General features: G+C 46.1%; 1 protein-coding gene across 2 annotated transcripts in view; it reads left to right on the top strand.

Moving 5' to 3' along the window:
* Positions 1 to 26,837, top strand: part of LOC142596461 (tyrosine-protein kinase Fer-like) — a 187,981-nt gene that overhangs the window by 9,646 nt on the left and 151,498 nt on the right. The window lies entirely within an intron of this gene.

Genomic DNA, 26,837 nt, shown 5'->3' with positions numbered 1-26,837 from the left:
CCCAATTGTTTAACCTTAAGCAAAAGGGGGAAAAGAATTCATTGGTATGCTGGGATGTTTTAAAGCTTTTTAAGGGAATGGTGTGTCCAAACTGCATGCGTTTTGATTCCTGTTGATTTGTATTAATGATTAGGTAAAAGAGAGCCTTTGTTCTGTTGTCTGTTGAAATATCTTGTTAATTATTAGTGGTTTTTTACATGCCTAAGATGATTTTTTTTTCTTTAAAGAAAATTTAATTGGATGGTAGTGTGTAAATATAATTCCAAGATCCATCTTTACTTTTTGTATGACTGCCTAAAATGATACTTATTGTCCTTGGTTCTGTTGTACTATAATTCATAGTGCTGTATAGTAGTTATTGGTGCTGAGAGAAAGATTATTTCTTTCCAAATTTGTCCAGAATTCTGGGTGAAAACTGATAAATGAATGTGGTGAAGGATGTTAAGAGCATGGCTTCTTCCTCCAGCTGTTCTGGCCCCCGACTTCCTCCTGCTGGCTTCTGGAACCCAGCCCAGTGTGCCCAGGGACCTGGGGTCTCTCTGCCCAGGCTGAGGGACGTGTCTGCCGCTTTCCCATTTGCAGGTTCAACCAGTAGCGAAGTGGAGCATGTATCCCAGAGACACAGGCGTGCACACAGGCAGAGGAAACTGACATGACTGGTTACGCAGACTGCCACAGACAAGGCACTGCCTTCGACAGCACCTACATATAGGACTCTCATAAAACATATAGACAGACAAGTCCCCTTCCTCTTCTGCAGCGGGTAGAGATAGAAGTTCACTAGCAAAAGTACACATGCAATACTTAAGGTTCACAAGCATGTGCACATTTGCGGATCCCTCAAGTACTGGCACAGCCCCTCTGTCTGTCAGGTACCCCTGCCCAGATCCTGGACCCTCTTACCTGTTTCATGGGTCCCCTACTTGCTGGCTAGTCCAGCTTGATGTTCACTAGCAAGCATGCACATGCTTATCCCATAGACACTCTGCACTTGCAAGTCCCCCTAGGTATACCAGCATGGACCCTTGCCTGTCTGATACCCCTGCCCAGACCCAGGGCCTCCTACTTGCCAGCTAGTCCAGCTTGAAGTTTGCTAGTGAATACACATGCACACTAGGTTTGGGGAAGATACAGACACTTGTCCCCCACCAGCAGCTGGCACCAGGCACATGGGCTGTGACATGCAGTCCCACTCTAGCTGCTGGCACTGAGCCCCTCACTCACACTGGTCACTCCCAGTAGCTGGGAGACAAACACTGTTCCTGTCCCAGCAGTTGGAGTTTAAAGACCCCCACTCTATCCAGTAGCTGACACCAGAAGCCACGGAGTGCCTACACCCCTGGTCTGACTCCAGTAGCTGGCACCAAATTCCACTCACACACACAGGTCTCTCCAATACCTGGTGCTTAGTCCTTGCAGCACATGCACACATATGAGACGGAGTGAGATTACACAGAGAGATAGTTAAGAAAATATTTAATAAGAAGATAGGCGAAGGGCTCCAGAGCGGACGCTCGTGCTGGGGCACCCTTGCTAAGGCGGCAAAAAGCGCAGGGCGAGAGCGAGCAGCCCAGCCCCCCGCCTAGAGCGGGGAAGAGCGAGCTGCTGACGTGCAGCAGCTCTGACGCAGCGTGGGCGGGGCCAGGAGTGACGGCGGCCAAACCCCCCACCTCTAAAAGCAGCCCACAGGGAGTGCGAGCGACCAGGACGGGCAAACAGGGCGTGGCACGTCAGTTTGTGCAGTCAGGGTGCGCGGGGAAGGCCAAGTGCCCCCGCTCCTAGTTCCAAAGGGAAACCCAGGCAGTGGTCATCATCCTCCCAGGAGAATACCTGGCAGCTACGGTTACCACCCGCCCGAAAGCCTCTGCCAGAAGGAATGCGGCGACCCAGACGGAGCTCCCGCACAAACATGCAGCCGTCCAGGTCACCGGCTGCAGGGAGTGCCTGAGCCTGTCACTTGTACCAGAGGGCAGCGGAGACGGCAAATGTCTTTGCTGTGACCAGGTAGATGATCTCCTCAGCCTGGTGGCAGAGCTGAAGGAGGAGGTGGAAAGGCTGAGGAGTATCAGGGAGTGTGAGAGGGAGATAGACTGGTGGAGCCGCACCCTACCATCCCTGGGGCCAAGGCAGCAGGCGGAGGATCCCCTACCCTCTTGCTGGCAAGCAGAAGGAGGGGACCTAAGAGACAGGGGGGGAATGGAAACAGGTCCCTGCCCGGGGAGGCAGGCGAATCCCCTCCTGGCCTCCCTCACCTTCCCATCCGCCCTTACGTAACAGATATGGGGCTCTGGAAGTTGAGGGCCAGGCAAGCGGGGAGGCAGGTGAAGGCGAAGGTCCAGCCAGGGGGTTGCCGAGGGCCAGTCAATCAACCCCATGGATTACGACTGCCCCGTTAAGAAAAAAAAGAGGGTAATTGCGGTGGGTGATTCCCTCCTGCAGGGAACTGAGGGCCCAATCTGCTGTCCAGACCCATCCCACAGAGAAGTCTGCTGCCTCCCTGGGGCCCGGGTTAGGGACATTACTAGGAAAATCCCCAATCTCGTAAGGCCCTCAGACGACACCAAATTGGGTGGGAGTGTCAATCTGCTGGAGGGTAGGATGGCCCTGCAGAGGGACCTGGACAGGCTGGACCGATGGGCCGAGGCCAACTGTATGAGGTTTAAGAAGGCCAAGTGCCGGGTCCTGCACTTTGGTCACAACAACCCCATGCAGCGCTACAGGCTTGGGGAAGAGTGGCTGGAAAGCTGCCTGGCAGAAAAGGACCTGGGGGTGTTGGTGGACAGCCAGCTTGAACGTGAGCCAGCAGTGTGCCCAGGTGGCCAAGAAGGCCAACAGCATCCTGGCTTGTATCAGGAATGCTGTGGCCAGCAGGAGCAGGGAGGTGATTGTTCCCCTGTACTCGGCACTGGTGAGGCCACACCTGGAATGCTGTGTCCAGTTTTGGGCCCCTCAGTACAAGAAAGACATTGAGGTGCTGGAGTGTGTTCAGAAAAGGGCAACAAGGCTGGTGAAGGGTCTGGAGCACAGGCCTTATGAGGAGCGGCTGAGGGAACTGGGGTTGTTTAGTCTGGAGAAGAGGAGGCTGAGGGGAGACCTTATTGCTCTCTACAACTACCTGAAAGGAGGTTGTAGTGAGGTGGGTGTTGGTCTCTTCTCCCAAGTAGTTAGCGATAGGACGAGAGGAAATGGGCTCAAGCTGCGCCAGGGGAGGTTTAGGTTGGAAATTAGGAAAAATTTCTTTACGGAAAGGGTAGTCAAGCATTGGAACAGGCTGCCCAGAGAGGTGGTGGAGTCCCCATCCCTGGAAGTGTTCAAAAAACGGGTAGATGTGGCACTTTGGGACATGGTTTAGTCTAGTCTACCCTTGATTGGCTTAGAGTAGACTTGGTAGTGTAGGTTAATGGTTGGACTGGATGATCTTAAAGGTCTTTTCCAACCTAAACGATTCTATGATTCTATGATTATTACCTATAGCTGGCTGTACAGGTTGGCAGTGATGAGATTACGGAGAGAAATCCTAAAGCAATGAAGAGGGACTTCAGGGCACTGGGGCGATTGGTCGCAGGATCGGGAGCACAGGTAGTGTTTTCCTCAATTCTGTCAGTGGCAGCTAGGAGTGCTGAAAGGAATGGGAAAACTCACCTGATTAACAGGTGGCTCAGAGGCTGGTGCCATCAGTGGAATTTTGGGGTTTTCGATCATGGGGAGGTTTACATGGCACCGGGCCTGCTGGCGGCTGATGGAGATCAGCTGTCTCCAAAGGGGAAAAGGATTCTCGCCCATGAGTTGGCAGGACTCATTGGGAGGGCTTTAAACTAGGTTTGAAGGGGGAAGGGGATATAAATGGGCCCGCTAGTGAGGAGCCCAGGGGCGGCATGGCAACGTTGGGGGTGAAATCGATAGCCCGGATCAAGTGCTTCTACACCAATGCATGTAGCATGGGTAACAAACAGGAGGAGCTGGAAGCCCTTGTGCAGCAGGATGGCTATGACATAGTCGCCATCACAGAAACGTGGTGGGACGACTCTCATGACTGGAGTGCTGCACTGGATGGCTATAAGCTCTTCAGAAGGGATAGGCAGGGAAGGAGAGGCGGTGGGGTGGCTCTGTATGTTAGGGAGAGTTTTGACTGTATAGAGCTCGACAGTGGTGATGATAAGGTCGAGTGCTTATGGGTAAGGATGAGGGGGAAGGCCAGCAAGGCGGATGTCCTGTTGGGAGTCTGCTATAGACCACCCAACCAGGATGTACAGATAGATGAAGCGTTCTACAAGCGGCTGGCAGCAGTCTCACAATCGCCAGCCCTTGTTCTTGTGGGGGACTTCAACTTGCCGGACATCTGCTGGAAATACAACACAGCAGAGAGGCAACAGTCTCAAAAGTTCCTAGAGTGTGTGGACGATAACTTCCTGATGCAGCTGGTAAGCGAGCCTACCAGGGGAGGTGCCACGCTTGGCGTGCTGTTTACTAATAGAGAAGGGCTTGTGGGAGATGTCGTGGTTGGAGGCCGTCTTGGGCTTAGCGACCACGATATGATAGAGTTCTCGATTCTTGCTGATGTAAAGAGCAGGGGCAGCAAAACTGTTACGATGGACTTCCGGAGGGCAGACTTTGGCCTGTTCGGGACGCTGTTTGGGAAAGTCCCTTGGGAGGCAGTCCTGAAGGGCAAAGGGGTCCAGGAAGGCTGGGCCTTCTTCAAGAAGGAAGTCTTAAGGGCGCAGGAGCAGGCTGTCCCTGTGTGCCGTAAGACCAACCGTTTGGGAAGACGACCGGCCTGGCTGAATAGGGAGCTTTTGCGGGGACTCAGGGGAAAAAGGAGAGTCTACCGCCTTTAGAAGAAGGGGCGGGCACCTCTGGAGGAGTACAGGGATCTTGTTAGGTCATGCAGAGAGGAAATTAGAAAAGCAAAAGCCCAGCTAGAACTCAATCTGGCCACTGTTGTAAAAGATAATAAAAAACGCTTTTATAAGTACATCAGCAATAAAAGGAGAGCCAAGGAGGATCTCCATCCTTTGCTGGATGTAGGGGGGGAACATTGTCACTAAGGATGAGGAAAAGGCTGAGGTACTTAATGCCTTCTTTGCCTCTGTGTTTAACAGCCAGACCAGTCATCCCCAGGGTACTCAGCCCCCTGAGGTGGAAGACAGGGTCAGGGAGCAGAATGGAGCCCTCATAGTCCAGGAGGAAGCAGTTAATGACCTGCTATGCCACCTGGATGCTCACAAGTCTATGGGGCCAGATGGGATCCAGCCGAGAGTACTGAGGGAGCTGGCAGAGGAGCTTTCCAAGCCACTCTCCATCATCTATCAGCAGTCCTGGTTAACAGGGGAGGTCCCTGATGACTGGAGGCTTGCCAATGTGACACCCATCTACAAGAAGGGCTGGAAGGAGGATCTGGAGAACTGCAGGCCTGCCAGCCTGACCTCAGTGCCGGGAAAGATTATGGAGCAGTTCATATTGAGTGAACTCAACAGGCAAGTACAGATCAACCAGAGGATCAGGCCCAGCCAGCATGGGTTCATGAAAGGCAGGTCCTGCTTGACCAACCAGATCTCCTTTTATGACCTGGTGACCCACCTGATAGATGATGGAAAGGCTGTGGGCATCATTTACCTGGACTTTAGCAAAGCCTTTGACACCGTCTCGCATAGCATTCTCCTTGGGAAGCTGGCAGCTCATGGCTTGGACGGGCGTACTCTTTGCTGGGTAAAAAACTGGCTGGGTAGCCGAGCCCAGAGAGTAGTGGTGAATGGAGTTAAGTCCAGTTGGCGGCCGGTCACAAGCGGTGTTCCCCAGGGCTGTGTTTTGGGGCCAGCCTTGTTCAATATCTTTATCGATGATTTGGATGAGGGGATTGAGCGTGCCTTCAGTAAGTTTGCAGATGACACCAAACTGGGTGGGAGTGTCGATCTGCTGGAGGGTAGGATGGTCCTGCAGAGGGACCTGGACAGGCTGGACCGATGGGCCGAGGCCAACTGTATGAGGTTTAAGAAGGCCAAGTGCCGGGTCCTGCACTTGGGTCACAACAACCCCATGCAACGCTACAGGCTTGGGGAAGAGTGGCTGGAAAGCTGCCTGGCAGAAAAGGACCTGGGGGTGTTGGTAGACAGCCGGCTGAACATGAGCCAGCAGTGTGCCCAGGTGGCCAAGAAGGCCAACAGCGTCCTGGCTTGTATCAGGAATAGTGTGGCCAGCAGGAGCAGGGAGGTGATTGTGCCCCTGTACTTGGCACTGGTGAGGCCGCACCTGGAATACTGTGTCCATTTTTGGGCCCCTCAATACAAGAAAGACATTGAGGTGCTGGAGCGTGTCCAGAGAAGGGCAATGAAGCTGGTGAAGGGTCTGGAGCACAGGCCTTATGAGGAGCGGCTGAGGGAACTGGGGTGGTTTAGTCTGGAGAAGAGGAGGCTGAGGGGAGACCTTATCACTCTCTACAACTACCTGAAAGGAGGTTGTAGTGAGGTGGGTGTTGATCTCTTCTCCCAAGTAGTTAGCAATAGGACAAGAGGAAAAAGGCTCAAGCTGTGCGAGGGGAGGTTTAGGTTGGAAATTAGGAAATATTTCTTCACAGAAAGGGTAGTCAAGCATTGGAACAGGCTGCCCAGAGAGGTGGTGGCGTCACCATCCCTGGAAGCGTTCAAAAAGCAGGTAGACGTGGCACTCTGGGACATGGTTTAGTCTAGTCTACCCTTGATTGGTTTAGTGTGGACTTGGTAATGTTAGGTTAATGGTTGGACTGGATGATCTTAAAGGTCTTTTCCAACCTAAACGATTCTATGGTTCTGTGATATACTACGGTCATCAGGTGCAGGGCTCAGCCAGAGAAGCGTACTGACTGTCCCTGTTCTGTCTGTGACCAGCCCCTTTGATAGTTTGCGTGCAGTTTCTTGATAGCCCCTCAATTGGTGTGACTGTGACCAGGTTTGTTTCTGGTTGTCTTTGTTAAGGCTAATTGGGCAGGTTTTATATCTGTGTGTTTGTCTTCCTCCTTTCCTTATCCTACAAGTGAAGAAATAAACACTCTCACGCTCCACATATCCTCACTACTTAGTGTGACTGGCCAGGTTTGTTCCTATCATGACCTCCCTTATCATTTGTCCCTCAGGTTTGTCTCTGTTTTTGTTTATGGCTCCTTTGACCAGATACCGTCAAAAGAGCAGACAGTCTCCTTCCATGTACCTTTACAGCATGTAAAGACAAAATGGCATCGGATAAGAGAAATTATGTTTAGCGCTGTTTAGCTTATTTTCTTAACTGGTTTTCATGTTCATTTGAAAATGTAAATATATACTCAGTTACTAATTTAATCTAGTTCCCTATGTGTCCTCTATGTTTTAATTTGAAGTTTATCCCCAAGTAACTACATAACATGGGAACTTATAGTACGTAATATTAAAATTATAACAGGGTGTTGTGATCTAATATGTTCTTTTTATTCCTTTCTGTTCTAGTTCTGGTCATTATTCTTCATTCCTTATGCACCAAACATTCACATTGAAATCAAAGAGTGTTTTGGCTATTCAGGAACTGTAATGTTTTGATGTTTACCTGATTAACTGATGTGGTGGGTTAACCTTAGATGTTTGCCAGGTTTCCACTAAACTGCTCTCACTCCCCCTCCTCAATAGGCCAGGGGAAGAAAATAAGATGAAAAAAGCTTGTGGGTTGAGAAAAGGACAGGGACATCCCTTACCAGTTACAGTCACAGGCAAAACAGACTCACCTTGGGGATGATTAATTGGGGATGATTAATTGAATTTGTTGCCAATTAATAACAGAGCAGGATAGTGAGAAGAAAAGACAAAACTAAAAACACCTTCCCCCCCACATCCCTCTTCTTCCCAAGCTCAACTTCACTTCTTTGTTCCCAACTCTTTTGCCCTCCCCTGAGCAGTGCAGGGTGGATGGGGAATGGGGGTTGTGGTCAGTCCCTAACACTTTGTCTCTGCTGCTCCTTCCTCCTCATGCTCCAGTGTGGAGCCCCACCTATGGGAGACAGTCCTTTACAAACTTCTCCAGTGTGTGGGTCCTTCCTATGGGCTGCATTTCTTCATGAACTTCTCCAGCATGGGCCCTTTCCGTGGGGTACAGTCCTTCAGGAACAGACTGCTCCAGTGTGGGTCCCTCACAGGCCACAGTTCCTGCCAGAAAACCTGCTCTAGAATGGGTTCGTATCCATGGGCTGCAGCTCCTGCCAGGAGCCTGCTCTGGTGTGGGCCCTCCAGTTTCCTTCAGGGCATATCTGCCTGCTCTGGTATGGGGTCTTCCATGGGCTGTAGAGTGGATATGTGCTTCAATGTTGTCCTCCACGGGCTGCAGGGGGACAACCTGCTTCACCATGGTCTTTACCACAGGCTGCAGGGGAATCTCTTGCCCCGATACACTGTGGTGGGTTGACCTTGGCTGGATGCCAGGTGCCCACCAAGCTGCTCTATCACTCCCTTCCTCAGCAGGACAGGGGGGAGAAAATGAGATGGAAAAAACCTTGTGGGTCAAGATAAAGAGAGTTTAATAAAAAGCAAAAGCAAAGGCTGCGTGCGGAAGCAAAAGGAAAACAAATATTTTATTCTCTACTTCCCATCAGCAGGCGATGTCCAGCCACTTCCTGGGAAGCAGGGCTTCAGTACGTGTAGCGGTTGCTCCAGAAGATGAATGTTGTAAATAACAAATGCCTCCTCCCCCTTCCTCCTCCTTTCTCTTAGCTTTTATTGTGGAGCATGAGGTCATCTGGTATGGAATATCCCTTTGGTCAGTTTGGGTCAGCTGTCCTGGCCATGTCCTCTCCCAAGATCTTGCCCATCTCCAGCCTACTGGTGAGGGGGGAAATGTTGGAGAGACAGCCTTGATGCTGTGGGAGCACTGTTCAGCAGTAGCCAAAACTACCAAACAGTGTTATCAACGCCTTTCTAGCTACAAATACAAAGCACAGCACTATGAGGGCTGCTATGGAGAAAATTAACTCCATCTCAGCCAGACCCAATACATACACCTATTCCCTGTTGTGGGGAAGACTTTAGACTGCTTAAAGAACCACCGCCAAAGGTATCAGCAAAAGTGGTTTTATTAAAGTAAGGTGTTTTAAAAGTAAGACTTACCAAGTCTGATGGCAGGGTTCACTCTATTATTTACTGCACAGAGGATGTAATAATAATTCAAAGTTACCAATACAAAATCTTAGTTGTGCTGTAATACAAGGTTATGTGCGATGTTGGTCACTTACCAAAGATCTGCACTTGGTAAGGGGGGGGTCTAAACCTTGAAGAGTAACCTTGAGAGGTGTCCCAGCTCAAGGAGGGATCACCACTGTGCATCCAACTGCTTAGCTCAAAAAGCTCAAAAAAAGCTCACTCAGGCTGTCATATTTATGGAATAAAGTGGTTGGTTCATGGTCAAATTACATGTGATGGAAAAGGTAAGCATGAGACTCCTTGTACCCACAACTTTCTTTGTTCCTTGACAAATTAGTTTTGGAAGAACCACCTGGTGTTCATATGTTAATCCCATGATCAGTGTTCCGGTTTCCAAGCTCATATGCATACCATGCTTACCATGTCACCCTGTTCCTGTGTGGGTTTTCAAAGAACAGATTGGAACTAGAAAAGTTCATGGCCCACTTACGGCCTAGGCCTTTACTTCCTATGAAGCCTGAGCCAAACTACCACTAGTTTGGTCAAGGAGTCAAGTGCATCCATCACATTCCCTTTTTTTTTTATTTTCTCACTCATTTCTCTCACAGCTGCTAGGCAGTGGTGTGGGTGTTTTGGTGGTGTTTTTTGGTGTTTTTTTTTTTTTTTCCCTTTCTTGAATATGTTATCACAGAGGTGCCACCAGTGTTGTTGATTGGCTCAGCTTTGGCCAGTGGTGGGTCTGTTTTGGAGCCATCTGGAACTGGGTCTATTCAGCATGGGGGCAGCTCCTGGTGTCTTCACAGAAGCCACCCCTGCAGCCCCCCCACTACCAAAACCTTGCCATGTAAACCCAATACAACTGAATTAATATTTTTTTTTAAATAAAAAACTGTACTGGTTTTGGCTGGGAAAGAGTTAATTTTCTTCATAGTAGCCAGTATGGGGCTATGTTTTGGATTTGTGCTGAAAACAGTGTTGATAACACAGGGATGTTTTAGTTACTACTGAGCAGTGCTTACACAGTGTCAAGGCCTTTTCTGCTCCTCACACTGCCCTGCCAGTGAGTAGGTTGGATGTGAACAAAAAGTTATGAGGGGACACAGTTGGGACAGCTGACCCCAACTGACCAAAGGGATATTCCATACCATCATGCTCAGCAATAAAACTAGGGGGGAAGTTGGCAGGGGGGCCTCTGCTCGGGGACTGGCTGGACATCGGTCAGTTGGTAGTGAGCAATTGTTTTCATTTGCATCACTTGTCTGTCTTGGGTTTTTTTTTTTCCTCTCTTTGTTATTTTTTCCTCTTTTCCATACAATTTTTGTATTTATTATTATTTCTTTTTAATTATTAAACTGTTTTTATCTTAACCCATGAGGTTTCTTTCTCACTTTTACCCTTTCAATTCTCCTGCATCCCAGCAGGGGTGGGGGGAGTGAGTGAGTGGCTGTGTGGTGGTTAGTTGCCGGCTGGGGTTAAATCATGACAAAACCAAAAAAGCACTGTTTTTAAGACACTTAATTCTATTGTGGTTTTCCTTAACCTTATTCCTTCTTCCATTTAGTATGTCTTCCATTATTATATTTCATGCTTAATTTCACTTTCCCTATCATCTTAGTGTAAATCTCAGTTAACAAACTGATCCTCAGAAAAATGTTGCAGCTTTTTTTCCAAGAATTGCAAAATTAAACATCTTATAGCTTCTCTTACACCCCCACCCCCCACCTCCGGCCATGTTCTGAGCTGTTGTAATTTTTTTAAGCCATGGTATTTTCGTAGGGTTTCTGAGCCCTTGAATTGTCAAGCTGGTTTGTGAGGTGAACAAGTTATGGAGGTCTGAGTAACTAGTGGGTTTTTTTACAAATTACGTGATATTAAGAGATATGCTTTTTCTTAGTATGCAAACTGGTTCAGTTTTTCAGGATTTCAGGAATCGTTGAAAACAAGGGAAGGTACAGTGCCTACCAGAAGATTGGGAGGGCATAACCAGGTATTGAAAATAAGATGAAAAAGATTTTGTTAAAACAAAAAAAGACATACATCACTTCTTACAAGAAATGTGTTTTAAAAGCGCACAAAAAGGACTCAGCAGTTAGGGTAAACAGTCCAAGTTCTTTGTTATAGATAATTAGGAACTTGAAATGGAATAAATCTTTATTGGAAAAGAGGTGTATGAATAATGACCTAAAGAAGTAATGCTTTTAATGCTAATAAGGCCAGGGCTATGTTGTAGTATTTGGGAACATCTTCCAGGCCCAGTGTCATATCATGGCTATAGCAGGGACAATACCTTGGCATGTGCTTTCTTTTGTTATCAAGGAACTTGGTGTCTGGAAGAAGCCTGGACACATGCATAAGGAGAAAGTTATGTACTCTAGCCCACACCCTTATCTGAACAATCAGAGATCTAGAAATAAAGGATGTGCCACAGAGCTCATCTTCTAGCAGGGTAGTTAGTTAAAGTGAGCTAATAGAGAAATGAAACATTAATATCTGAGGCATGTACTGAAGCTGTCTAGAAAGTTCCTTGATAGCCAACAGACAGCAGTAAAAATCAACAGAGGATTTGACAAATGGTTTAGGATTTGGAAGGGTGTTTGTCATGGGTGTACACTATCATCTGAGCTTCTTTACATAAGTTCTGTGTCAGAGTGGGAGAAGTACTGTTAAGTAATGTGGAAGGAGTTTGGGCTCAGAAAGACTTTCTGTTAATGATTAGGAAGACAAGGATTATAGCAATTAATAATAAACATGATTTAAGATGAGTTTTGGTGGTTGCATAAGCTACTGAAGAGGTGAAAGTGTTGGAGTATCTGAGGTTTATGATAAATGTTAAAGGAAGCAGCAATAAAAACATTTATCCTGGGAAGATTTATTACTACATCTCAGGTTCTGCTGTATAAGATAACAATTTTGGAGAGATCAGAGTTGACTTTTTCTTTTCTCATACAATACCACATGAAAGAAAAAAAAAAAAACCCAAAACAACAACAGCAGCATGCCCTTTAGGATTGTGAGGTTCAATAGAAAAGATATATTTTTATCTTAGAAAGGTTAAAGAAAATTTACTATTTCTCATGAAAATTTACAGCTGAAATTAATGAAAACAAAAAAGGTGATTGCTACCATGTGTCATTCACAGGTGTCTTTTTTTTTTTAAAGGGGTGGGGGTGAGGGAAAGTATCTATGCTGTGTCCCTTTGTGTACTTAAGTCTTCTGGATCAACTCAGAACTGGGAGTTAACAAAAGAAGGTAGGAAAGAGAGTATTTGATTATAAGCTGCTGTTCAGTTGCCTAGTATTATTTGCTTTTATACTCCAAATGGTGTATTCATTAGAAAAATGGGTTTGAAATAACTAGAATTTTTTTTATTTGGTAAGGTATTTTAATCCTGTTTGTTGCTACTTTTCCAAGATAAATTAATTAAATTGTACCTTTGAAAAGCAATGCTTGGGTGAATATTAAATATTCTTTAGTATTTAGTAGATTTATAGTTTTTTTGTGATCTGGTCTAATTTTTCCCTTCCATGATGTTGAATAGCATGTTGACAGTGAATGTGTCCTTCAGTGCCTTACAAGTTTGGATGATAAAGATTATATTTATGTAACATATAATTAGACTTCTCTAATGTATAGCACAAAATAATATCCTTGGATTTGGGGCAGCTGGTATCCAATATTATCAAAGGTCATCTTAAATTTGAAGCATGACTCCCATTGGCCTCATACTATCTGTGAGCATCCAGCACTTCTGCAAAGCAGACCTGGAGTACCAAATTACTCCTCAGAAACGAGGAATGTCCTATAAAAGAAATGAATGTTTGATAAAAGCTTGGTTTGAGTAACTTACCTAAGATATAAAGCTATTAATGGAGATTGGGATAGAATTTAGTTCTCCAAAGCAATGTTTGACTTGAGACTATCACTTTTCCTTTGATATCCTTACCAGTGAGTTCTAGTGTCTCTCCTAGGCAGTCCAGTTCTAATTTTGTAAAATAATACTCTTGATAGACTCCTTTCCTCTGGTAAACAGAGTCTCTGTTATGGTATCTGGCCTCATCTGTCTAGAGCAGAGGTGGGCAATTACTGCATAGACAATCTGACTTTGTCTTCTGTCCCTGGGCTAGAGCATGCTCAATTACTTGCAAATTTGTACAATATCTTTACAAGCTGGTCAACCTTAGAAGTTATGCAAGTTACGCAAAGGAACAATTTAGAAATTTCTCTATTTTGCAAGTGTAATGATATTGAAATTTGGCATGGGGTCAGTCCAGTGTGGGGTCTTCCAGGGCCTGCAGTGTGAATATCTGCTCTGTCATGGGTTCTTCCATGGGGTACGGGGGAATATCTGCTCTGGTGCCTGGATCACCTCCTCCTGCTCCTTCTCAAACTCTGGTGTTAGTACTGCTGTTTCTCACACACACACGCCCCCAGTCCTCTGCCTGTCCAGCATTTTTGCCATTTCTTAAATATGTTTTCACAGAGGTACCGCTAACTTCGCTGATGGGCTCAACTTTGGCATGTGGTAGGTCCATTACAGAGCTGTCTGGAACTGGATGTGTCTGGCACAGGAGGCAGCCTGAGGAGGACCTCATGCTGTAGCAGTGGGATACTTGCTGAAGTAATTGCAGCCCATGGCGAACCCACACTGGAGCAGGGGAAAAGTGTGAGGAGAAAGGAGCACAGCAGAGAGGAACTGTTATGTACTGACTCTTTTGGAAACATAGGAAGGGGAGGAGGAGTTGCACTTTATGTAAAAGAGAAATTTGAGTGTATGGAGGTGAGCTCTGAAGACCACGAAAGTTCTACTGAATGCCTTTGGATTGAGATTGGAGGGATCGTCACCAAGGGGGATCTTATGTTAGGTATCTGTTACTGACCTCCCAATGAGGATGGCGAGGATGACGAAACCTTACTTTGGCTGCTCAAGGAAGTCTCGGGCCAACAGAACCTGGTCCTCATGGGTGACTTAAATTACCTGGACATTTGTTGGGAAAACAACACAGCAGCGCACAAGTCGTCCATCAGGTTCCTGGAACGCATTGAGGACTGCTTCCTGCTACAGATGCTAGACATGCCGACTAGGAATGGTGCATTGCTAGTTTTACTGCTCACAAACCAAGAAGACTTACTTGACAACGTAACTACCAATGGTAGCCTTGGATACAGCGACCACAACACAACACTGTGGAGTTTAAGATCCTGCTGCACATGCTGAAGACCAGTAGTAGGACAAAGATCCTGGATTTTAGAAGAGCCAACTTGAAGATGCTCAGAGCCCAGCTGCAAGGGATTCCATGGGAAGCATCCATGGAGGGCAAAGGAGCTTGTGAGTGCTGGGAGTTATTCTAGAAACAGCCTCCTGAAAGCACAAGAACAGTCCATGCCCTACAAAGGGAAAGGAAGAAGGCAGAACAAGAGGCCACCCTGGCTTAACAAAGAGCTTTTGGGTGTGCTTAAAAGCAAAAAAGAAGCATACCGGCTATGGAAAGGTAGCCAAATAGCCATTGAGGACTACAAGAACGTTGCTAGGGCATGCAGAGATGCAGTCAGGAAGGCTAAGGCTCAGCTAGAACTGAAATTGGCCAAAGATGTCAGGTACATGAGCAGTAAGCAGAAGCACAGGGAAGACAGAGGCCTGTTGCTAAACAGGGCAGGGAAGCTAGTCACTACCAGTGCTGACAAGGCAGAGGTTCTCAGTACCTTCTTTGCCTCTGTATTTACTGGCGTAGCTGGACCCCAGATCACAGGATCAAGTAGCTACAGCAACACATGTGTTGACCCACCAGTAGTGGAGGAAGGGCTGGTCTGCAGCCTCTTGCAAGGGCTCAACCCACATAAATCTACGGGAAGTGGCTGACAGTGTTGCGAGGCCACTGTCCATAATCTTTGAAAAGTCATGGAGATCAGGGGATATCCCCGATGACTGGAAGAGGGCAAATGTCATACCCATCTACAAGAAAGGCCCAAAAGAGGACCCAGGAAACGACAGGCCCATTAGTCTTACTTCAGTCCCCGGGAAAGTAATGGGACAAATTCTCCTAGAAACTATCACAAGCCAAATGAGGCAGGTGACTGGGAAAAGCCAGCCTGGATTTACCAAGGGCAAATCATGCCTGACTAACCTGGTCACCTTCTACAGCAAAATAATGTCAACATGGGGAGAGCAGTGGATATTGTTTCCCTGGACTTCAGCAAAGCATTCGACACTGTTTCCCACAGCCTTCTCCTGGACAAACTGGTAGGATACAGATTGGGTGGGTGGTCTGCAAGGTGGGTAGAAAATTGGCTAACAGGCCGCACTCAGGGGGTGGTGGTCAATGGTTTCTACTCAGGCTGGCAGCCTGTCACAAGTGGTGTCCCCCAGGAAGTGATACAGGGCCCCACGCTGTTCAACATCTTCATGAATGATCTGGATGATGGGATTGAAAGCACCTTTGCCATGTTTGCTGATGATGCTAAACTGGGTGGTGGACACTCCAGAAGGGTGAGACATCTTACAGAGATGGCTGGAAGGGTGGGCTAGCAAGAACAGTATGAAGTTTCACAAAGACAAGTGCAAAGTCCTGCACCTGGGTCAGAATAACCAAAATAAAACAAATAACAGGCTAGGATCTGTGTGGCTGGGGAGCAGCCTTGCTGAAAGGGACCTGGGGGGTCCTGGTGGACAACAAGCTGAACATGAGTCAGCAGTGCGCTGCTGCTGCAGCAACAAAGGCAAATTGGATCCCTGGCTGCATCCGCAGGGGTGTTACTATCAGAAATAGAGATGTGATCATCCCACTCTGCTCAGTGCTTGAATGGAGTTAAGTCCAGTTGGCGGCCGGTCACAAGCGGTGTTCCCCAGGGCTGTGTTTTGGGGCCAGCCTTGTTCAATATCTTTATCGATGATTTGGATGAGGGGATTGAGCGTGCCTTCAGTAAGTTTGCAGATGACACCAAGTTGGGTGGGAGTGTCGATCTGCTGGAGGGTAGGATGGCCCTGCAGAGGGACCTGGACAGGCTGGACTGATGGGCCGAGGCCAACTGTATGAGGTTCAACAAGGCCAAGTGCCGGGTCCTGCACTTTGGTCACAACAACCCCATGCAACGCTACAGGCTTGGGGAAGAGTGGCTGGAAAGCTGCCTGGCCGAAAAGGACCTGGGGGTGTTGGTAGACAGCCGGCTGAACATGAGCCAGCAGTGTGCCCAGGTGGCCAAGAAGGCCAACAGCGTCCTGGCTTGTATCAGGAATAGTGTGGCCAGCAGGAGCAGGGAGGTGATTGTGCCCCTGTACTCAGCACTGGTGAGGCCGCACCTGGAATACTGTGTCCGTTTTTGGGCCCCTCAGTACAAGAAGGACATTGAGGTTCTGGAGTGTGTCCAGAGAAGGGCAACGAAGCTGGTGAAGGGTCCGGAGCACAGGCCTTATGAGGATCGGCTGAGGGAACTGGGACTGTTTAGCCTAGGGAAGAGGAGGCTGAGGGGAGACCTTATTGCTCTCTACAACTACCTGAAAGGAGGTTGTGGTGAGGTGGGTGTTGGTCTCTTTTCCCAAGTAGCTAGGAATAGGACAAGAGGAAACGGCCTCAAGCTGCGTCAGGAGAGGTTTAGATTGGATATTAGGAAAAATTTCTTCACGGAAAGGGTAGTCAAGCATTGTAACAGGCTGTCCAGAGAGGTGGTGGAGTCACCATCCCTTGAAGCATTCAAAAAATGGATAGACATGGCACTTTGGGACATGGTTTAGTCTAGTCTACCCTTAATTGGTTTAGTGTGGACTTGGTAATGTTAGGTTAATGGTTGGACTGGATGATCTTAAAGGTCTTTTCCAACCTAAACGATTCTATGATTCTATGATTGGTGAAAAATGTCCTTTTATTTTGTTGTGGGTTGACCTTGGCTGGACACCAGGTGCCCACCAAGCCACTCTATCACTCCCCTCCTCAGCAGGACAGGGGGGAGAAAATAAGATGGAAAAACACTTGTGGGTCAAGATAAAGGCAGTTTAATAAAGCAAAAGTAAAGGCCGCGCGTGGAAACAAAGGAAAACAAAAGATTTATTCTCTACTTCCCATCAGCAGGCGATGTCCAGCCACTTCCCAGGAAGTAGGGCTTCAGTACGCGTAGCAGTTGCTCTGGAAGACAAGCGTCGTAACAACAAATGCCCCCCGCTTCCTCCTCCTTTCTCAGCCTGTATTGCTGAGCAGACGTCATCTGGTATGGAATATCCCTTTGGTCAGTTTGGGTCAGCTGTCCTGGCCATGTCCTCTCCCAAGATCTTGCCCACCCTCCATCCTACTGGTGAGGGGGGAATGTTGAAGAGACAGGCTTGATGCTGTGGGAGCACAGCTCAGCAGGAGACCAAGTCTCCGGGCTTGACGGAGTGTACTGGGGAATCCAAGGGCACAGGAGCTGCCCCGGCTGGGCAGAATGCTTCACAGCAGTCCCATCTGGGGTGCCACACAGAGCCTAGCCGCGGTGTCTCCACACCGCTCCACCCTCCGGGCAGTTCCTCTTAGAGCCAACACACCAAGTTCCCCTGGTGTTGCTGACGTCTAAGGTTGCAGGCCCAGGGAACTTCCATGAAATGGATTCCTTGCATGCCAGCTGCACTCCACCCTGGAGGCTTCTTCAGTGCTGTGCCTTTCCTAAAATTGTGAATCTAAGTTTAATCTCTAAATCACCTCCAGCAATTACTCCACATAATCCACCCCATGACTATAGTCACTGAAGCTTCGCAATTTCTGAAATATATTGGGTGTATTGAATATGTTCTTGTGGTGAGGATTATCGAGTCATAATCCAAAGTCTAACATATAAAGCAATTGTTAAAATAAGAAAATAACTACAGGGTGAAGCATCTCATTTAGAACTCCTGTTGCGGTCGGTGACCATCCAAATAGAGTGTCCCACCAGTGGTGTTCTCCATCTTTCTTCACTCTTTCCAAGACCTGGTATATCTCCTCAGCATCATGATAAACGGTGATGAGAGTTCTGTGTCCATTATTTCAGTCGCGTTTTAGCAATTGGTCCAGGTCATCGTGTTGCAACTGTTTCCTCACCAATGTGAGATTCATTCCAATAGGAGTAGGTAATAAATCTTGATACAATGTATAGTTAGATTGTAGCAATTCATAAGACGTAACAGGAGCTGAATAATTGAAGTCACATCCTACGATTTTAGTAAGGTTACGAACACAAATATTTGAGCAATTGCTTATATCTACAGTAATGTTATCTACTAATAGAAAATCACAAAGGGTTCTCATGCAAACACATCCTTTTCCAATATATACTAGTAGAGTTTCAGGGGCTTCGTTGGGTTGTATTTCAAAATGACAAACATTTCGTTCAGTGTCAAGACAAATGTCTTGAGCTTTGATGGTATTACTCTCACAAATGAATCCTTGTTGTTCCCATTCAATGCATGCATTAACATCAACAGTTTGCCATTTGCTTCCGTTTTGTTGGGCCCACACTCTATGCTCTAAAAGATAGAGTATGGTACCATTGTGATTCAACCCTAACGCGATGATTGGGTATATGGTGTATACCGAAGCATCGTGTATTGTTAAGACAAAAGCGGTGACTTTGCTGTCAGTAGGGTTATAGGTGAAATTAACTGGATACCACCAGGACTGGAATTTTCTCTCAAATTTGGTTGCATTGTCCCAAATGACTTTTTGAATTTCAGTGGGATCTTGGATGCAACTAAGAGCTAGAGAAACATTATTTTGGGCAGCACCGGGTGCATCTGCAATCAACTGGTGGACTTTCTCATTTACCTCTCCCCACTGAGGCAATATATCTGATAAAAGCCATTGGTTAGTTCCCAGAGCTGAAAGAGAAGATTGTAAGGGGTGTTTCAATGCATTTAAGTCACTGGTTACTGTGGCTAATTTATTAGCAAGTACTTCAGCATCTATGCTGTTTAAGACTCCTAGTCCCGTTATTCCACTCGTTTGAGGGAGTATGATGGATTAAACAGCACTTGTTGCTGACCCGTATTTTTAATTATGTAAGGGCCTGTGTTGAAGATGAAAGGAGTTAGACTAATGGGAGGCCGAGTCGGTACATTTTCAGACATTTGTGGGGGCAGAGGCTCCTTATCCTTTGCAATTGGCGCAGATGTTGCTGTATCAGTCATAAATTCAAATAGTAATTTGGTGCCTCTGTAACCCCAAAGACAGTACACAATCATAGGTTTGGTAAAGGTAAGATTGTATCAGCAATCTGAATTTGGTTCAGTATAAACTGTTTTAATTTCAGTCGGCCTATAGTAAGTAGACCCATTAGTTATTCGGCAGCTAATTTGTATTGTCTGTCCTAGAATGGCTTGAAGTCTAGCCATCCAAAGAGAGTCATTCCAACTCCATTCACCTCTGGAATATACCACATTTCCATGTATAACTAGAGTGGAAAGATTTAAGTTCCTTTTGTTTTGTAGTGTTCCAGTGGGGGTAAGTGATAGATCTTTGATCAGAGACTAAGAGGAGCAGCATTGCTAGAGTTTGGAATAGTAACATAAACACAGCATTTCCGTTCACCATCCTGCGGGGTGCTGCAAAAGAGAGAGAAAAGAGGAAAAATTGTTTCGGCGGGGAGAGTCCGAACAGGTTACCCCTTTTATGATACAGGATAAATCCACCTAGTAGTAATTCTATGTTTTGTACCACTGTTATAAATAGCTTCCCAAGCAAGTGTGCTACGAGGTTTAGTCAGTCATAGGCACATTTCTAGCACTGCCATCCATGGGTGTGCAGCTGCTTGTAGTGTGGCTGTTAAGGTTGCAATATTAGGGCGTGCAGGGGCTGCATGGAGTAAACGCACTGTAGCCTCCCAATCTTTATCAGGGTTAGGATTAAGACTTGAACTAAAGGACCATATACTACCGTCTGGGGGATGCCAGGTTCGGCCATTCAAAACATCAAAGCCCAAAATATTTTCATTATGAGTTTTCACTGCAAAGTGGGTAGACAGCATGCATTTTTTGCCCAGGAGCCATAAATTAACCTTTGCAGTTTGATGAATTGTACTTGCTCCGTTCACTCCAGTAATTTTAACTCTTTGCCGTCCAGGTCGTATACCCAGCTTCTCAGAAATTTGTGCTCCTGTGTCTATTAGGAATTTTATTAATTGTCGTAACCCTAGGTTGACGATTAATGGGTTAATTTGTCTGATGTTATGACCAGGATTTTCAGTTTCAACAGATGGATCACCCCATCCCATTTCTTGCCCATGATTTATGACGTCTGATACGGGAACGTCAAGAGGGCCACGATCATACATAGCCTGGATACAGGCAGCTTTTGTAATAGCTGTGGAGAGTTCATTTAGGGATTTAACAGGTGTTTGGATATGATTCCCTACTCCACCCCGAGGCCCAGTAGTTTCTCCTGGTTTTATAATGGACCTAGCTACATATGTAGGGGCATTTGCTACAAACATCTTGAGACAATCAGGGAGACCACGAATAAGAGGAGTTAATCGTGCCGGGTCGATAGGGGCTAGCATCGGGGATTTCCTTAACTCATCTCTTTCATATATCGCTTGTATACAGGCTGCTTTCTGTACTGCTGCAGCCAGATCGGAATAGCCTGTGGCTTTAATCTCCAGGGGTTCCCCTCTCTCCTGAGGATCTATACCACCAGCCCAGTATGCAGCTCGTGCAGTTAAGGAATAATTATGCTCTCCCAGCACGGTAGTTAAAAATACTCCTGGTCCCCAAAAGCCTTCTGCATCTTCCTCACTTATCATAATCCGATCTCCTCCTTCAAGAGAAACTCGACACACATACTCGACTTCCGATTCTCCTGACCGCCTTGAGAATTTCTCCTGTATTTTTATCAGCTCTGCTGGTGATCATGGGATTGTTCGCACAGTAGTGCAGATTTCATCATCATCATCAACAGCGGTCTCAGTTTTAACCAAAGGTTGTGAAGAAATCAACTGAAGCTCAGAATCGGAGGTCACTTCGACCTCATCATCATCGCTGTCAAACCAAATATCACCATCCCAAACTTCAGGGTTTGCACTACGCATTAATCTGCGAATCTGCTTAATGGGAGCAGAAGGTTGATCTAACAACCGATTAACCCTTTCCAGCAATTGTTTGAGATGATTATTCTCATTCACGAGTTTATCAACTCAGGTTCCTAGCATCTTTCCTGTCTCCCTCTCAAAGGCCAATGATGACTTCAACACCTCATTTTCTGATTTTAAAGCTGTATATTCTACATTGGAAACTAGTTTGGGAGCAGGGGTTTCCTTAGCTTCTTGCTCATCACAAGACAAACAGGCTCCTAACACCGCACAAATTCCACCTTTACTTTTTTTTACTCCAAACCTTTGAGCAGCCTGACACTGCTCAATGCATTCTACGACTTTCTCTTCATCCTTCCAAAATTTCTGAGCCCACTCCTTCCCGGCCCGGGAAGGGGGACATTTGTATTTTTGCAGCCGTTTCTCCATGGTAATCCTGCCGCCTATGCCAATTTTCTGTTGCGTCAAGAGGGCTTTGGAAGGTACCCAATTTGTCGTCATAAGTCCGGTCGCGTTCAGTGCACTGAACTATCACGATTACGGATGCACAAATAACGTAGGCACCTTTCGTCTAGTCGTGTTGCATGAACTACCACAGCCACACTTAAAGCGTCTGGTCGCATTCAATGACAACTATCATGCTAGACCAATGAATCAAAGCAATTTATTAAAGCAACAGACACACAGGTTCTTTGGATTACCGGCGAGAAATTCACTGACTCCAAGGCACATGCAAATACCAAAGCATGGGTAACACAGATGCATCAAAAGATATAAAGCAACTCTATATAGAGGTTTCTAAATTTCCCGGGGAGGCACTTGGTATAACCAAGTGTTCAAATCTTACCCAAAGGCGTCCCGATGGGGGGGAAGAGAGGCTCAGCCCGTCGACTGATCCCAGAGGTCAGTGGTACGCAATGGTATCTTCCCTAACATCCCCTCTCTCTTAGGCTAATTTATACTATTTTTTACCTTTCAGGTGGAGCTTGAGTGACTCTAGTCATACATACTGTGTTATGATTGGTGTAAAACTTTCTCGCTTTGCTTTAAAGGTATAGGCTAGGAAAAATTCAAAGCGTAAGCTCAGTGAGGAGTGGTCTCACCTTAGAGGCGGGTAGGTTTTGGGATGGAGGTGTGTTCTAGTATTATAATGATATTATAATGAGCAAAGTTTACCAAAGGGCAGCATTTTGTCAAAACCGTGACAGGTTGTTGGCCCATGGTCTCATATTATACCCTTTCCTATTGTCCTTCTTCATTCATCCATCATTTGCCCAAGTTCTCGCAGTGTTCCATTATACTGCACTCTGTTCCTTTGGTAAGTACATCTAAAATAAATTGTTTGCCATGTTCTGGCACAGTCAGGACTATACAGGGACTAAAAGCAGCAGCAATAAGGTGACAAATGCTTTGTCTTTTCATGTCCGTAGATAGACCAAGTCTCCGGGCTTGACAGAGTGTACTGGGGAATCCAAGGGCACAGGAGCTGCCCCGGCTGGGCAGAATGCTTCACAGCAGTCCCATCTGGGGTGCCACACAGAGCCTAGCCGCGGTGTCTCCACACCGCTCCACCCTCCGGGCAGTTCCTCTTAGAGCCAACGCACCAAGTTCCCCTGGTGTTGCTGACGTCTAAGGTTGCAGGCCCAGGGAACTTCCATGAAATGGATTCCTTGCATGCCAGCTGCACTCCACCCTGGAGGCTTCTTCAGTGCTGTGCCTTTCCTAAAATTGTGAATCTAAGTTTAATCTCTAAATCACCTCCAGCAATTACTCCACAGGGAGCACTGCTCAGCAGTAGCCAAAACACTGGTGTGTTATCAACACCTTTCTAGCTACAAATACAAAGCACAGCACTATGAGGGCTGCTGTGGGGAAAATTAACTCCATCTCAGCCAGACCCAATACATATTTGTTTGGAACAAACTACTTACTATTTTCATATGATACCTTTTAGTTATGTTAAAAGTGGTTTGGAATGTCTATTCACTGTCTGTTCCCTCTTACATGTTGCTCCTCTGTCTTCTCTCCTCTAGCTTCAAGAGTCTTCATCTTATTCATTCCTTGTGCATTCTCTGTTTCTTACCTTTCTGATGTCTGATGCCCTTCTCTAAACCTTTTTCATTTCAAATATGTCCTTGAGGTGAAAGAACTGCATATCATGTTACGTAGATGTTGTGGTTTAGCCCCAGCCACCAACTAAGCACCACGCAGCCGCTCGCTCACTCCCCCTACCCCGATGGGATGGGGGAGAGAATTGGAGGAGTAAGAGTGAGAAACACTCCTGGGTTGGGATAAGAACAGTTTAATAATTGAAATAAAGTAAAATAGTAATGATAATAATAACAATATAATAATGATAATAATAATAATGATATACGAAGCAAGTGATACACAATGCAATTGCTCACCACCCGCCGACCAATACTCAGACAGTTCCCGAGCAGCAATCGCTGCTCCCTGGCCACCCCCCCCCAGTTTCTATACTGAGCATGACGTCATATGGTATGGAATAGCCCTTTGGCCAGTTTGGATCAACTATTCTGGCTGTGCCCCCTCCCAGTTTCTTGTGCGCCTGGCAGAGCATGGGAAGCTGAAAAAGTCCTTGACTAGCATAAGCAGTACTCAGCAACAACTGAAAACATCAGCATGTTATCAACATTCTTCTCCTACTAAATCCAAAACACAGCACTATGCCTGCTACTAGGAAGAAAATTAACTCTATCCCAGCCGAAACCAGGACAGTAGATTTACTCAGTGGTGTAATAATGCTGTCTAGTCCTTTATTAATAACACCTTTACAGACAGCTGCTGAGCACTGAGCTAATGTTTCCATCAAACTGTCTATACTAACCCCAAGATCTCATTCCTTAGTGCATTTAGTAAGCTTAGAACTTATTATTAAGCTTGGATAGTTTTTCCCCATATGCATCTCTCTATAAATATTCACACCTTTCAGTAAGTGGTAAAGTGATAAATTCACATTTACCATTTTGTAGTTTAAGTATTGTGTCTCAAAGTTCTTTTCCAGTTCTTTGCATTTGGCTCTCAGTTTCATTTCCTTCAGTCAGCATCTTCTTCAGTATCTTTTATCTCCTTTTTCCACCTCTTCTAAATCACTTATCAATATGTTAAGAAACACAGGCCCCAACTGATGCACTCCACTAAGTGTCTACCTGCTCCTGTAAAAACTGACCATAATATTCCAGCTATAACATTCTCAAGTTCCTTTAAAATTCTAAAGTTAAGCACTGTAGAGTCCTGGTAATTTCTTCTTCTTACATTTGTTCTGTAAACTCTTCTTCTGACACCTCAGCAGAGAGAGATCCTTTGATTCTTTCATAGGCTTTTCAGCAAGGAAATCTCTGAAGGTCTTTCATAATGAACACAGGTGCCAAAAAATTCTTTCAGCTTTTTTCCTACCAGTTCCTTTCATATAATGATCATCAACAGGTTCTTTAAATTTTCTGACAAGCTTCCTAACCCCAGTGTATTTGAAATAGGATTTATTATCAGTTTTGTTACTATTTGACTAGTTGTCCACTCAACTCTTTTATGACCTGCATTAACATTTTTCCATGTTTTAATTTATAAGAGTTCACAATCCTTAGTGTATTCCTCATTTCACACAATTTCATCTCTTCAAGGTCTGCTTTCAAGCCTCTATGCTGCCACTTAGCTATACATGCTTCCCTCCATGCCCGAGTGGTTCAAGGGGGTTGGGGAATGGGGGATTGCGGTCAGTTCATAACACTGTCTGTCCTTCTCACACTTTTCCCCTGCTCCAGCGTGGGGTCCCTCCCATGAGCTACAGTCTTTCATGAACTGCTTCAATGTGGGTCCTTCCCATGGGCAGCAGTTCTTCAGGATAAGACTGCTCCAGCATGGGTCCCCCATGGGATGCAGTTACTGCCAGAAAACCTGCTCCTGCATGGGCTCCTCTCCATGGGCCACAGTTCCTGCCCAGGAGCCTGCTTCAGTGTGGGCTCTGCATGGGCTGCAGTTTGGATATCTGCTCTGGTGTGGTCCTCTCCACGGGCTGCAGGGGGACAACCTGCCTCACCATGGTCGTCTTCATGGGCTGCAGGGCAATCTCTGCTCCAGCACCTGGAATACCTCCTCCCCCTCCTTCTTCACTGACCTTGGTATCTGCAGGGTTGTTTCTTACAGGTTTTTTTTCTCATTCCTTTCTCTCACAGATGCTGTGTGGTGCTTTTTACCCTGTCTTAAATATGTTATCACAGAGGTGCCACCAGCATCACTGATTGGCTCAGCTTTGTCCAGCAGTGGATCCATTTTGGAGCTGGATAGAACTGTCTCTGGCACAAGGGCAGCTCCTGGTGTCTTCTCACAGTGGCCACCCCTGCAGCCCCCCTGCTACCAAAACCTTTCCACGTAAACCCAGTACACCAGGGAAGCATGATCGATTTGAAAATATTATAGTACAGTGTTGTGGTTTAACACCAGCCAGCAACTAAGCACCACACAGCTGCTCGCTTGCTCCCCCGCAGTGGAATGGGGGAGAGAATTGGAAGGGTAAAAGTGAGAAAACTCTTGGATTGAGATAAAGACAGTTTAATAGGTAAAGCAAAAGCTGTGCACGCAAGCAAAGCAAAAAGAGGAATACATTCACTACTTCCCATCGGCAGGCACGTATCAGTTACTTGGGAAGACAAATGCCATCACTCCGAATGTCCCTCACTTCCTTCTTCTTCCCCACCTTTTATTGATGAGCATAGGCATCACTATGCCTGAAGGGATTGAAAGTGCACTGGAGGGCAGTTGTAGAGTTAAATATCACTTGAGAGACTGGAGAAATAGTCTGAAAAAAATAGTGTTACTCAGCAGGAACAGATGCCATAGGAAAAATAATCAGTAATGCCATGTTTCCAGAAAGGCATACATTTTAATTTTTTTTTTTAAATGAGTGTAACTTGTAGAAGCATAAAGGGATTCTTTGGCTTTCAAAGTTAATAGAACCTCAACTGAAGTATTGTCTGGCTTTGGGTACTGCATTTGTGGAAGGTTGTGAGCCAATTACAAAAAGAAAACAGGACTTAGAAGACGTATGGGTTGTTTAGTATGAAGATTAGAAGATTGGGCAGAGAAGGAGAGTGTATAATCTTCTAATAAGTAAAAGATGGATTGCAGAGGACTGTAGAATCTATTTTTCATGTCCATTGCAGGTAGGTGAAGGAAGTAAGGGTTTAAATTAAAGCAAGAAATATTTAGGTTGGAGAGTGAAGGGGGAGAATGTTTTCAGCTAGCACAGCACTAGACCTGAATTGTATTGAGAAGTTGCAAAGTTATCCATCATTGGATGTCTTAGGAAGATCATAAAAACATCTGCCACATAGTTCTGCAATTAGTCTTCCTGACAAAGAACAGAATAGGTGGCCCCTTGAAGTACTTTATAGCTCTCTGGTTCAGCACTGAACTGGCCTTGTCAGCGTGGACTTGAGGATTTCTAGACTCTAATAGTGTAGTACTGTGATTGTGATGCTGACCTCCTGATCAGGATACTGACAGTGATGAGGAAATGTTAAGTTGTACTAGAGAAGCTGTGAGCTTTGGACAGGAGTAATAGTGAGAGAGTTCAGCTACTCAATTATGGACTGAATCAGTGCTTCATCAGGATGATATGTAGCAATGGAATTTTTGTTCACAATAAATGACAGCTTCCTAGAACAA

This window comes from Pelecanus crispus, chromosome W (assembly GCF_030463565.1).
Source record: "Pelecanus crispus isolate bPelCri1 chromosome W, bPelCri1.pri, whole genome shotgun sequence".
Taxonomy (NCBI): Eukaryota; Metazoa; Chordata; class Aves; order Pelecaniformes; family Pelecanidae; genus Pelecanus; species Pelecanus crispus.
The sequence above is the reverse complement of the archived record's forward strand: the minus strand, read 5'-3'. Positions and strand labels throughout refer to the sequence as shown.